This window comes from Dermacentor albipictus, chromosome 7, assembly GCF_038994185.2.
Source record: "Dermacentor albipictus isolate Rhodes 1998 colony chromosome 7, USDA_Dalb.pri_finalv2, whole genome shotgun sequence".
In the NCBI taxonomy this organism is placed as follows: Eukaryota; Metazoa; Arthropoda; class Arachnida; order Ixodida; family Ixodidae; genus Dermacentor; species Dermacentor albipictus.
In genome coordinates, this window is record NC_091827.1 from 20,725,426 (window position 1) to 20,738,609 (window position 13,184).

Genomic DNA, 13,184 nt, shown 5'->3' on the forward strand with positions numbered 1-13,184 from the left:
CCCTTTCGCCGTTTTCGCGACCCTCCGCGTGGTCATTCCCGTGGCAGGGTTCACGACGTTGTGCGGCGGTCTCGCGGAGGTCACTTCCGCGCCTGCCGTGCGGAAGATTGAAGACCCATCCCTTCCCGCACTTTCGTCAGAGCCTTCGGTGGTAAGAAGCCACGTGGCTGTACCCTTCGGGCTATTCCTGGGCGAGCAGCCCAGGGCGCAGTGCGTTGGTTCGGCGCTGTTCGCTCCCCGTCGAGCGCCGCGTTTATCACTCACCGTCCTTTCCGGTTCGTTAGTCGTTTTCGGAAACAACGGTCCCGATACCCGCGCTGGACCATCGTGCGAGGCGCTTTAAATGCATTTTTGGTTAGCGTTATACAAGTGGGACTTTAACCACTGGATATATCTGCTGTGTTTAGTCTCCATTAACATAAGTTTGCGTTGGGAAGTCTTCCTGGTGGTTGCTTCACCGTGGATCCTCTCGATTTTACTAACAAATTGTGTCTATGATGGGACTGCGTTTGTTGTTTGATAAATTTCGGACATAGGTCGTCACTATGGGCGAATACTCACTCACTCACTCACTCACTCACTCACTCACTCACTCACTCACTCACTCGCTCGCTCGCTCGCTCGCTCGCTCACTCACTCACTCACTCACTCACTCACTCACTCACTCACTCACTCACTCACTCACTCACTCACTCACTCACTCACTCACTCACTCACTCACTCACTCAGCAATGTCGTCGTTAGGCTCTGTGCTCATTCATTTATTGTACTCGCACTCGTCGGTAGTCGCGTTCCTATGCTCACGTGCTCGCATCAGCTCACCGGCACTCACTCGCATACATACTCACACCGACTTAAAATTACCATCACCGACTTTCCCGTTCGTGCTAACGTTAGACGGCGTTAAACCCGACGAGCAGTTTGTAAGTGCTGACGGGTGCCGAAGCGAACCTCGGGACAGTTGTTTCGTCTATATATATATATATATATATATATATATATATATATATATATATATATATATATATATATATATATATATATATATAGACGAAACAACTGTCCAACTGTATATATATATATATATATATATATATATATATATATATATATATATATATATATATATAGTGGACTTCTCTGCTGAACATTGCAGATTTATTTGCACTCTTCGTCGCCAGAAGATGGTGCACCCGGTCCAGGGGCCACATTTCGAGTGTCGTACCCCGCTTGAAACTAGCTGAAGTGTCTCGTATATGTTGAAACCGTTACCGTCGAAACGCTTACTGTTTCCGCGACAGCGCGAAGGTGACTTCGTGTCGTACGCCGAAGCATGCCTACTCAACCGCCGCCACAAAACGTTCGCTCAATAGTAGCATATGCACGTTGGAAATGATAGCTTGTGACAGGAAAAAATGACATTACGATGCTCTTCTATCGTGATGGTTGCTTAATGCTATATTCCATTCATTCGAGTATATGCGGGCCTCGATTGTAGCCCGTTAGCAGATAATAGGAGGGTGGTAAAGCAATGTTTTTCTTCACGAATGGCAAGCTCAGCAAGCTCCGCTCGGAAAAAGCGGAGGAGGTGGCTGCTGCTAGCGGGATCGTAAATATCGCTGAAACGGGCATCTTTTTTTTTTCTTTCTCCTGAACGTACATATTTCATGCGTGTCATGTGGAACGTGCGCTTTCAGACGCCGGATCTAGAAACGATCACTCGACGTCGTCGCATATTTATAGCGTACACGGTAGCAAAGACCGCACCTACCCTATTCCACCACGCACACGCATGTAAACATGTTTTTGTTTCTCGCGAAGCCTGTGTTGCAGGCGCGTCTCGCATGAGGGGAACGTCTTTACCACACTGCACCAGGCGCGCATTCCACCTCGGGCTTTCGACACGCGTCAGACCATTTTTGTTTTCGCGTTTCGTGGCCGTGCAAGCGCACGTGTCCACGTGTGCGCCGTCCTACTTTCAAAATACACTGCAAAGTAATTTACATCCATAAAGTGAATAAGAAGCAAGTCTGTTTATAACTCCCACCCTTGCATCCTTAAACGTGAATATTGGTGTAGATAGAGAGATTATTTATTTGAGTGAAGGCAGAGTGGTCGGCCTCAGCTAACGCGCTCTAGCCTGCAACTCTGCACAGGGGGAAGGGGAACAGGGACGTAAAGGTGTGATGAGGGATGATGGTGACATAGAAAGAGGGAATATTGGTGTAAATCTGTTTATAACTCGCACCCTTCAGTGTATGGGTTCAAAACAGTGTAAGAGTGTGCAAAGACAGTCTAAAGAGTGTGTGTCTATAACTCACGCCCTTACATCCAAGGGTGTTAGTTATATGCAGATTTGCGCCATTATTCACTTTTAAGGGTGTAAATTATTTTACAATGTAGCGCCTTGAACCGACGCGACAGCGCGGCTCAGGGAGACAAAAGAGTTCACTCGGTTTGACGAAGCCTGGTGTGAATGAATGAATGAATGAATGAATGAATGAATGAATGAATGAATGAATGAATGAATGAATGAATGAATGAATGAATGAATGAATGAATGAATGAATGAATTCTGGGGTTTTACGTGCCGAAACCATGATTTGATTTTGAGACACGCCGTAGTGGGAGACTCCGGATTAATTTTGACCACCAGGTGATCTTTAACGTGAACCCAATTGCACGGGACACGAGCGTGTTTTTGCATTTCGCCCGCGTCGAAATGCGGCCGCCCGGGCCGGGATTTGATCCGACGACCTCAAGCTTAGCGGCTCCACACCATAGCCGCTAAGCCACCGTAGAGGATCGAGCTTGATGTGGACGATTTCTTATTCACTGCCTTGAAGTGCTATAGATTTGTTCTTTTTATAAAAATCTGTAATCTCTATAAACCAGTTTAAATGATTTTTCTGTAGACATTCTACAAAGTGTACAGCCATGCACCCACTGTCTCTAGAATGGTCTATGAAATATGTATACATAAACATCTTATATACATTTGTATAGGATATTCTGCAGAGAATAGTCGACAAAATGCATAAAGCCACAAGTACTTTGACTGTTCATAGACTAGTCTTCAAAATTTGTCTGTTGACAATATATTGGCCTTGTAGGCACAAATTTGTAGGCTTTCTGCAGAACGTCTAAAGAAACTTTTGCAAGGGCAAGAGAACAGCTTAGTCGTAATGGCGCTGTAATTGGAAGCCCCGCAACACAAATTTTACCACGCGGGATTCGTTGTAGTGCGCGCAACAAATAACAGTAATAATAAATACTCGAGGGTGTACTTGCGTTCTGCGCTCACACACTGCGGCTGTTGGGGCTGGGAATCGAACCCGCGTCCTCGTGCTCAGCGGCAGGTCAGCATGGCCACTGAGGCGCTGCGACACGCGTAGATAAACGGCAAAACCCTTGATGATATTCAGGTGGCTGCTGTATCGCAGATACGTCCAGGACGTAGCAATAGCCCTGCCCGATCATGCAGTTCCACCGTATTCCGAACCAGGCACCCTCTGGATTTAAAATTCTGCTGTTGAAGGCTATGTTTTTGACAGGCCGAATGCGCCGGACGCGATTGTGGGGCCGGAGCCGAAAAAGACAGGTTATTGACGTCGTGTAGTGGACGCCACCTTTACATTCCTCGACGTTTTCTTACCCGGCCTCCGAGATTAGCGCGAGCGAATCTCGGAGGCCATTTGCTTTTTCTCGCGTCATCGTGGCTGTCGCACAGCACGTCGATTCTTGCGTTATTGTAGCGCGCTTGAATAGGGCTTGTAGCATTGCAATACTTCTGGCGCCCTTGTCGGATTTGTCTCGGTCTTCGTCAGTTAGTGTTGTCTTAGCGTGCGTTTTCGCTACGCTTGACGAATGGCTCAATGCAAGTTACTGCGATGCTCGCGAGTACAATGGCCGCTTTGCTTATGACTTGAGTATGCATTCCCCCTTTCGTTTCCGTTCGGTTCTGGTGAGGACACCCGAAAAACGCACCGCCGGCGCAAGCACGTGCCTTGCGCGATCAGGGCCACCTGCTTGTCTTTAGGCGCGGGACGCTGGCGCGTGTCGGTGTCATCACAGTTCGAAGCGCCACTGCTTGCGAAGAGCACGCGCGCTCTCTCGTTTTAGCGCTCGGAAGGCGTTATTTTCGGTTTCGTGCCCAGAATTTGCGGCGGGCGGCGGCGGCGTTGCGCATTTCCCTCGGCAGGGGCGACTTCTTGCGGTCGAAGCCGCCGCTCGCTCATCGATTGACGGGTCGGGTCGGCTAATTAACCCCATAGCTTTTCCGGTTGAATTTGTCAATTGACGGATGTTTTGTTCGCCAGGGCAGCAAAGGGGTCCTCACACGTGCGCTCTCCTGAGCGCGCATTGACAGAGAGAGAGAGAGAGAGAGAGAGAGAGAGGTGATGCTGCTGCTGCTGCTGCTGCTGCTGCTGCTGCTGATGATGATGATGATGATGATGAGGAGGAGGAGGAGGAGGAGAAAGAAGAAGACGAAGAAGAAGAAGAAGAAAAAGGAGAAGAAGAAGAAGAGGAGGAGGAAGAAAAAGAAGAGGGAGGGAGGGAGGTAAGAGAGGTGGGAGGAGGGGGGGCAGCGATGACGTATGGTGGTGAGGACAGAGACACGGGTTTCCCATACGCGGGGCGAGAGGAGGAGGGGGGGGGGGCGCTCTCTGGTGGGGCCGAGAATAGCCGACAGCGTCGGTCTCTTGACGCGCTCCGTTTCACAACAATGCGCGGAACTTCGCCGTGGAAGCCGCTCGCGGCGCCCTCGGCGCTGGCGCATGGCTAGCGGCAGCGGAAAAGAAACCTGCTAGCTACGAGTAACCATACGTACGAGGAAAGAAACAGTTTGTGATAACTCAAAAGGAAACTCTTTACTTCACGAAGCGAGACCAGGATGCCTTAGAACGCGTGCTTACAAAGCGAAGTGCGTCAAGGAAGAAGCATCTGCTTGCTGCGGGAAAACTGGGGGAAGGATGGGGCATGTTTTATTAGAATGTGAAGATATCCGCCCAGCTTTCTGTTTATTCTCTTCCGGCCTCTTTGAAGCCCTTGGGTACAGGGGTAGCGGGGGGAAAGCAAACATGTCCGCAACAGAGATTATTAAGAGGTGGTTAGAGGTTTGGTGTCAGAAAAGTGTAGGAGACCATATACAACGGAGCCGTACAAAAACAAGGTTCCCAATAGTGGTGCAGAATGCTTGATGCTTGGAATTTTTATTATTAGTGTATGTATGTGTGTGAAGATAGGTGGAACATCTTCGTCCCACCGTCCCATTTCAACTGGGAAACCCATAGCATCCACCCATCCATACATACATCCACGCGGGCCCCCGTTTTATGAACTCGTTTGGTCATTTGGCGTCTCTCACGCCGCGTTGCGTTTGTTCGCGTTTATCCACGTCATCCCGGCGCAGTCTTCTCGTGGAAGCATTGTGTGTGGAAGCGGTATGAATTCATGACGGCTACGCACAACGCTAGGGAAACATTTATACGTGGAAATAAAGGACAGTATAAGGCTGTGAAAAGCCCTTGTGCCTGTTCCTTCTCGCCATTAATTTTCGTCATCGCAGTGACTTCTAAGTGCCTTTTGTATGTTCCTAACTTGATATTGCGCTATATGGTATTCACGCTTCCGAATAAATAAATAAATAAAATCAGAACGCCGACGAGGTGTTGTCAAAGGGGTACGTATAGGTGAATTAAACGTCTGTGTGAAATATCTATATTTAGCAATGTTTTAAAACGTCATCTGTATTTGATTTGTCCACATATTTAAAGCTCTCTTTTTTTCTTTGGTTTTCTCCTCTTGTATGATTTTCCTCTTCGTGTCATCCTAAGTACATCCTCTGAAATAGCAAGCCCTGCTTATAGCTGACTTCTTCAGCTTCCATTGATCTCTCCCTCTCTCTCTCTCTCTCTCTTCCATATGGAAGCCGAAAGGTCAACCGTTTTCGACGAAAACACCACTTCGGTCGGGGTCCTGTTTCTGTTTCTCGTTTCTGATGCGAAATGAAAACGGCTTGCGTATAGAGCACTCGATCAACTTGCGAAGGTGCGCGAAAAATTTTCCGTGACGACGTAGTACGTACAGTTTCTGCCGCGGCTTCTCGTGAATCTCGACCGTGTCAGCTCGCCTCCCTCCTACGCTCGCTTCCGCGTGTCGGCCTTGCCATGACCGTCGTCGTTCTTTTTTTTTTTTTTCTGCCCTGCGGCCGGGAAATCGTGTTCGCTTCTCTCGAAAGACACGCGGCCTCTCCCAGGGGGCTTCGCTTCCGTCCGGAGGAGACCGCGTGTGCCGTCTCTTTCCCAAACCTTGCGTCATCCGGGAGTCTACACAGACCTGTCATCGGCCAATCGCGCGGCCAATCGCGGTGACCGCATGATCGCGTAGCGCTATCTTTCCAGCTCAAAGACTATAGCTAGAGAACAGAGAATGCCGGGACACGCTTAGGTGCGTGGCGTTTCTGTTGCTGCTGAGCACGAGGTCGAGGGTTCGATTCCCGGCCGCGGCGAGCGCATTTCGATGGTGGGGCAGGTCGCAAGAACGACCGAGTACTCATATTTAGGCGCACGTTACGAGGAAACGGAGGTGGTCGAAATTAATCCGGAGCTCCCAACTGCGGCGTCTCTCATGGTCCCAGTGTTGCGTTAGACACTCAATTAATAAATATATCAATCAATCAATCAATCAGAAGAGACAAGACAGAGCGCCTGTCTGTTTTGTTGTCTCGTCTTGGCGCCGGAAAACAGAACTTTGTCAGGCCAGCCGGCCCAACAGTTCCTTCTTTTTTTAGTGATCGCACAGTTGTGCACAAATGATGTGCGATTTGACTTAAGCTTGCGTTCACAAGTTTATTTATTTATTTATTTATTTATTTATTTATTTATTTATTTATTTATTTATTTATTTATTTACAATATCTGCAGCGCCAGTAAGAACTTACAGTGGAGGGGAATGACAATATAGATGAAGTTAAAAGTGAGAACGAACCGAATGAATGCAAACAAAACAATGCATGTCAGTGGGATAGTTACAGTATGTATGTACATTATCGATCCATAAATACACTGCGAAATTGCGTCTCAGACGTGCGACCAATAACTTCCTGGGGTAGTTTGTCCTTCGGATTAACTTTATGAGGGATAAAGGGACCTTTTCCAGTACCTTATATTGTGACATCGTATTTCGCGAACGTTGCAGATACGATCTCCTTGAAATGAAACGCGGAGGAGACATGTAGGTTCGTAGTTTTTAATACACCGTGCAGTTGTTCTGCAGAACACGTCGCAGATGAACAACTGAATTGCGAAACGCTTGGCGTAACACCTCTTGCATGCATGGCCGTGCTACTTGCGCAGCTTTCGCAGCGTTTTACCTGCGCTAAGCGTGAAACGGAGTTTATGAGGTGTCCCAGCCAACGTTAGTAAAGCTGCTCAAGGAAAAGAAAGAAAGAAAAAACAAACAAAAAAAAAACAAATAGAAGATTAAGGAAACAGGGTGAGAGATGCGAGTTTAATGCTTAAGCTCTTCGGTCGTCAGACCTTTCTTCGCTGATAAACTTGGCTAACGTTACCCGGGACGCGCGTTATATACGGTGACGTAAACAGCTGCTCGAAATGCGCGCGTGCCCTCGCCAGACCCCCCCTTCTTCCCGCTTTCTCTCGCGTGACGTCATTCAGCCTGTCTCAGTCCTCCGCTTTCTTTCTTTCTTTTCTTTCTTTCTTTCTTTCGTTTCTTTCTTTCTTTCGAGGAAGCCTACCAGACGAGCCTTGGAAGCGCGTCAACCCAGGAGGGTTTCCGTGCGAGGTTTACGCAACGGTGCTGTCTCTCGATGTCTGCGACGGATTTATTCCTCTCTCATTCTTTCATTTATCTTCTTTCTTAGCTTTTATTTATTTATTCCTCTTTCTCTCTCTCTCCCTTCTCCTTTCCGTTCGTGTGTTGACGCCGATGTCGCCCGAAAAGTGCGCCGCGCCTGACAGCTGCTTTAAGTGAATGAGATGCGTTGCTCAAACAGTGAATCACGTGGTCCTCACGCTTTAGAAGCGTGTGTAAAGGCTGCCGTTTTTTCTTCAGCTGCCGCGCGCTCGCTTCTCAGCTGGAAAGAGATTCAGCTCGTGACCTTGGCACTTGTGTATGCGCTCAGGTGCTGCCCCTCGGTTAACACCACCACCACCACCCCGCGGCGTCCGATGCAAGTGCAGGGAAACGCCGCGGAGCGTCGCTGGGTGCGTTGCCAGCTTGCTCGACATTTCGCCGGTCGCGCCTTGGGGCTCGTTGTCTAGCGTGCTAAAAGCAGGCGTTTTTAACACGCTAGAGAGAGAAAGAGAGAGAGGGAGAACTATATACATAGAGAGAGACGTCGTACCCGACAGTAGCGCGCAAATGATTCGGAATAGAGCCGTTTCCGCAGTTACACACATCAAAATCGCGAAAAGACAACACGTCGCAGCGTTTTCCACGCTCTCTCTGCGTATGGATTGTAGCAGTAGTAGTAGAAAACGTTTATTGACAAAGGTGGACATGTCAGAGTTCTTGGCTGGGGACGCCTCTCTCACTTTGACGCGTACCCCATATCAGCCAATCAGAACTTCACCGGCATAGCAAATCGACATGTTCACTCAGTGGACACTTACAGAGTAACCTCCCCCCTCCTCCCCGCTGCACCCCCGAGGCGTGGCTGCAATGGACTGACTGAGTGTCCGCCGGGATATAATCCATCTTGTAGGAAGGGGGGAGGGGGGGGGTAGGTGCGGCCTTGTAGAACTAGAGGGTGAGCGGGCGGCTGCGTCCATAGCTCGTTGCGTCGTCCTCAGGCCAAGCTTTCCTCTGATGACCCGGACGACCAACGCAGACTGGTCGCCCGGGCCTAGAAGGCAGCCCAAGCCAGTGGGTTCTTGGAATAACGAATCCTCTATGGGGAACCGGGTTCTGACTCTGATTACCGTTTCAGAAGATGAAAGTCTCTCTCTCTCTCTCTCTCTCTCTCTCTCTCTCTCTCTCTCTCTCTCTCTCTCTCTCTCTCTCTCTCTCTCTCTCTCTCTCTCTCATTACAATTGTATGTGGACGGCCGTTCTCAAAATTCCGAGGAATAACTTTGTAAAGGATGAAAGGCGAGGTATGAGCAACTTCGGTGGTAGAAAAGTGGTTGAGTATCCGTGGTTCGGAATTTTGTTCAAAATTACTTTCGCCGAAGCGGCGTCCGACGCCGGATTTTCTGCGACACTAGGCCCTTATATAACTCTATCGCGTTAAAATGTCGCCGCGGTAGCTCAGTTGGTAAGACCATCGCGCGCGTAATGCGAAGACGTGGGTTCGTTTCCCACCTGCGGCTAGTGTTTTTTTTTTTCCTCCACTTTCATTTCCATTATTTCATCGTTTTCTTTTTAAACTCAATTAGCAAGTACAAGTAATTTCCCTATGCTGTCCTTGGTGTCTTTATTTGCTGGCTTCTTATTATGTATATAAATCCCGCCATATTGTTGAATTAGCCATATTGTCTGTCCGGATTGGCTCGCATGGATTCTACGTGCGACGTCTCTGATTGGCTGAAAACTCCAACGTGGCTGAATCCGACAATGGGGCTGAATACGACGGTGTCCAGAAAGCACTCGTTGCTGGAAGCGCAGTCAGGAACGCGGCGCAAATGACGGTGGGAATTAGCCTATGATGGGAAAACAGCGGTCACGTGACGATATTTATACGTCACTTTTGATAGCAGCAGGCCGCGGACGTACCGACCTCATAGCTAGAAACGGTTCGAAGGGAAAAGCTGTAGGTGGAATGCCGTGCGCGATGTTTGTTTCCTATATCTGAGATATATCACTGAATTATCATTACTTCACAATCTGTATTTCGTGTCCATTGTACAGCCCATTAACCATCGGCATAATTTTATCTTGTGTAGGTTTTATGCATTTTAGACGGACTGTTTTTAGGCCCCTTTGCAGCCACTGTAACATCTGCCCGTTATTCATACCTCCATTGCGAACGCATTACCACTGGCCTGGCGCTCTTCGGCCACATTTGGCCCTTGCGCCACAAAACGCCACATTCGTCGTCCGATGTCTGTTTCCTGTCGTGTGTCAAAGTCGCGCGGTGTACAGGTGTGTGCCAGCACATAATTTACCGACGAAATCGCGGCTGGGGTCGACGCAGAATGAGCGAGCATCGCCGCCTGCGGCCGAGTCGGCTTTGTCTCGATCGACTCACTCACGCAACCCCACTTTATACCCGAGCGAATTGACGTATATAGCTGGATTGCACCGACGTCATTTCACGATCGCTTCATCGCGGGACTGTAGCAACTCATGCTATATAACACCGAAAGGCCCCTGGTTGTCAAATACAACGCCACACGTATGATAAATGCGTCGAACTTGCGTGTGTGTCGCCCCGTGACGTCAGCTGCAAACCAAGCGCAAGAACTTCGGGTGTCGTACCGTAGGAGGAGAGTTGCAGGGAGGGATGTTTAGAGGGGAAATATACCAGTTTATATAAAGGCATGTGAGGCACGAGAGCATGTGAGCATGTGCCAGTTTCCATTAGGCCGTGCAGGCAGGAATGAAACGTGAAAAAAAAAATAAAGTCAGTTCTGCAACTCCGTGTTTCGCTTCGCACCTCTGTCAGCGCGTAGGTCCGTCTGCCCCATCCTCTTCCCTCGACGAACGTCACCTTCGATCTGTTGTCACCACTGTGACATCACGTCTCGGAGTATGCGTTTGCATAACTGCAGTTTACACACCTCGGCTTAGATTGTGATGCGTAAACGTTAAACGTTCGGTGAGACAACACGTTGCATCCAGATTACAATGTAAAGACAGCTGTACGCGTCGTTTTTGGTTTTATAGCGTTTAAGTAAGCACTTCACGGAAGATTTGCTTCGCAGGACATTCGAACATGTAATGGGGATGTGTTTTTGTTATTTTCAACCAGCGATGGACAGTTGACAATGGTATCTGTGCCACCGGCTGCTGCACCACTCCTGAATCAGGCAATATCGAGAAGGGTCTGCAGCGCTTGCACTGTCATGCTTTCTTTTTATCAGCTTTTATCATATACTGTTGTTCGAAGTTTGTTTTGCTCACCGTAGCCTTAAGGCGGCGATCGCAATTGACAAAGCACGATTTCCAGTTTGACTTTATCGAAGTCGAGGGCGTACCATGGAGCAGCATTCTGTTTATATGTATTGGGCCCCTCCCTATCGTAAGTGCCTCGCATCTAGGATATATGGTCACTCGAAGTTTTCTCGCCGAAAAGGGGTGAAGCGAACGTTTCGTTATCGGTCAAATAGTTGATAGCCGCTCACTTCCTTTGATTCTCATGCCGTTCCATTCGATCCAATTAACGCCCTGGCTGTCTTTAAGCAATTTCGATACGGCAATTTCCACAGGTGAGATCAGATCGTAATACATTTAAATGATGGTTCGAGGCCTATTTGGTGCGGCGGGTAAGGGGCTGCCATGTTCTTGGTTCTTTTCTTTACAATAGAGTACCGTTGGCTGTACGCTGTCACCTGTTTTGCCTGTTTCTTTTTGTTTACTGTTGATTGTAGTGAAATATTTATTTCGAACTGCTTGTATACACGTGTCCGCGTGTATACATGTATACTGTCTATACATAAGATGTCTTTAAGGTAATATTAATTACAATTAATTGAATTCTGGGGGTTATAAGTGCCAAAACCACGTTATGATTATGAGGCACGCCGTAGTGAGGGACTCCATGATAAATTTCGACCACCTGGGGTGTTCCTTAACTTGCACCCAGTGCACGGTACATAGGCGCATCAAGAAAAAAATTGAAACAAATTATTTACCTTTATTCTGGCCACGGGGTGTACGTACATCTTTCCAAGAAAGCAATAAAATGTTGTTTTAAGTTATAATCTAATTGATACAGTAACTAATTAATTACTAATTGTTTCGTTGAACTATATATCCGCAATTTAAACTGGACTCCAGCATAATTTTTAAACCTATCCAGGCGCCTTGCGTTAAATTTCCCGCGCACTAAACAGCACTTCGAGGCGTTGCAAACTCGACGTGTACGTATTATGCATTGTCATCACAGGGCTAAGAACCCCAGGTGATCGAAATTAATCCTGACCATACCCCGCGGCCCTGCGCGCCATGCCTCGCGATATCAGATCGGGGTTTCGACACGCATAAATCTCCACAGGAGCAGAAGAAACATTTATGTAAAAAAAAAAAATTCTCCAGAGCTTTCCTTGCACACGCGTAACGTGTCTTCTTCGCATCGACGTGATTGCGGGTGATCGGTGCACGTCTTTGCGCGTTGCCGTGGTCACCTTCAAGCGTTTGTCGTCAGTCACGGCCATGTCAGTCATGTCAGTAGTGCCCGTACCTGCAAAGAACCTCGCCACTGTATGACCCACCGTGTCCGTCGGTATCAGGGGTCGCAGCCACGGAGAAAGTCTTTGTTGTTGCCGCGATGTCTGTGCGTGTGTGTGTGCGTGCGCGTGTACGTGTGTGTGTGTGTGCATGTGTGCGTGTGCATGTGTGTCGTTATGGCCCATGTGTTGCGTGGCCCGCTGCGATAGCGGGCACACAACGTGGCGGTGTAGTAAACGTGCCGCCCTTTACGACGCAGGGCGCGGGGAGGAATGGGCCGAGACCCGTGTGGAAAGGCGCGGGCGCTGCTGGTGCTGTCAACAACGCGTGCCTTTGAGAGGCTGTATAGCGGGCGATAGTGCTCACAGTAGTGCAGTGTGTACGCTGGTAGGTATGACACTTCGTGGCCGCACTTTCGTACTTCAGTTTTGAAACCGCCGCGTCACTCAAGCGACTTAGCCGCATGGAAGCCACCCACCTCCTATGCAGAGTGTAAGAAAGCGATCGGCCTGTACACACTCCTGCATCGACCGTGCTGATTCTCCACAATGCATCGTACGCAGCGAAGTGGGCGGTACAGAACACTTCTATCTGGTCCTGGAAGCGCCTCTGTTCTTAATGAAAGGAAGGCGCTTCGCGACCGCATGAGAGAAAAAAAAAATTCCCCGTGAACGTGTCGAACAGTTTTTCTCGGAAGGACCGCGGACTGTGCGCCAGGAAGTGTCAGCGAGATACATACTGGACTGATCGACTTGCGGTGACGTATTTACGACACCGAAAGAAAAGACGTACAGACCCCGCCTGCATATGACAACATCGATCATCAACCTC

At 48.7% G+C, this 13,184-nt stretch overlaps 1 protein-coding gene and 1 non-coding gene across 2 annotated transcripts in view; both read left to right on the forward strand.

Annotated features, from left to right (window-relative positions):
- LOC139047730 (hypoxia-inducible factor 1-alpha-like) overlaps positions 1 to 13,184 on the forward strand; it is a 250,417-nt gene that overhangs the window by 90,022 nt on the left and 147,211 nt on the right. The gene's annotated exons all lie outside the window — the stretch shown is intronic.
- Positions 9,262 to 9,334, forward strand: TRNAT-CGU (transfer RNA threonine (anticodon CGU)). Its single transcript has one exon. It is a non-coding gene; the product is annotated as a tRNA-Thr (tRNA).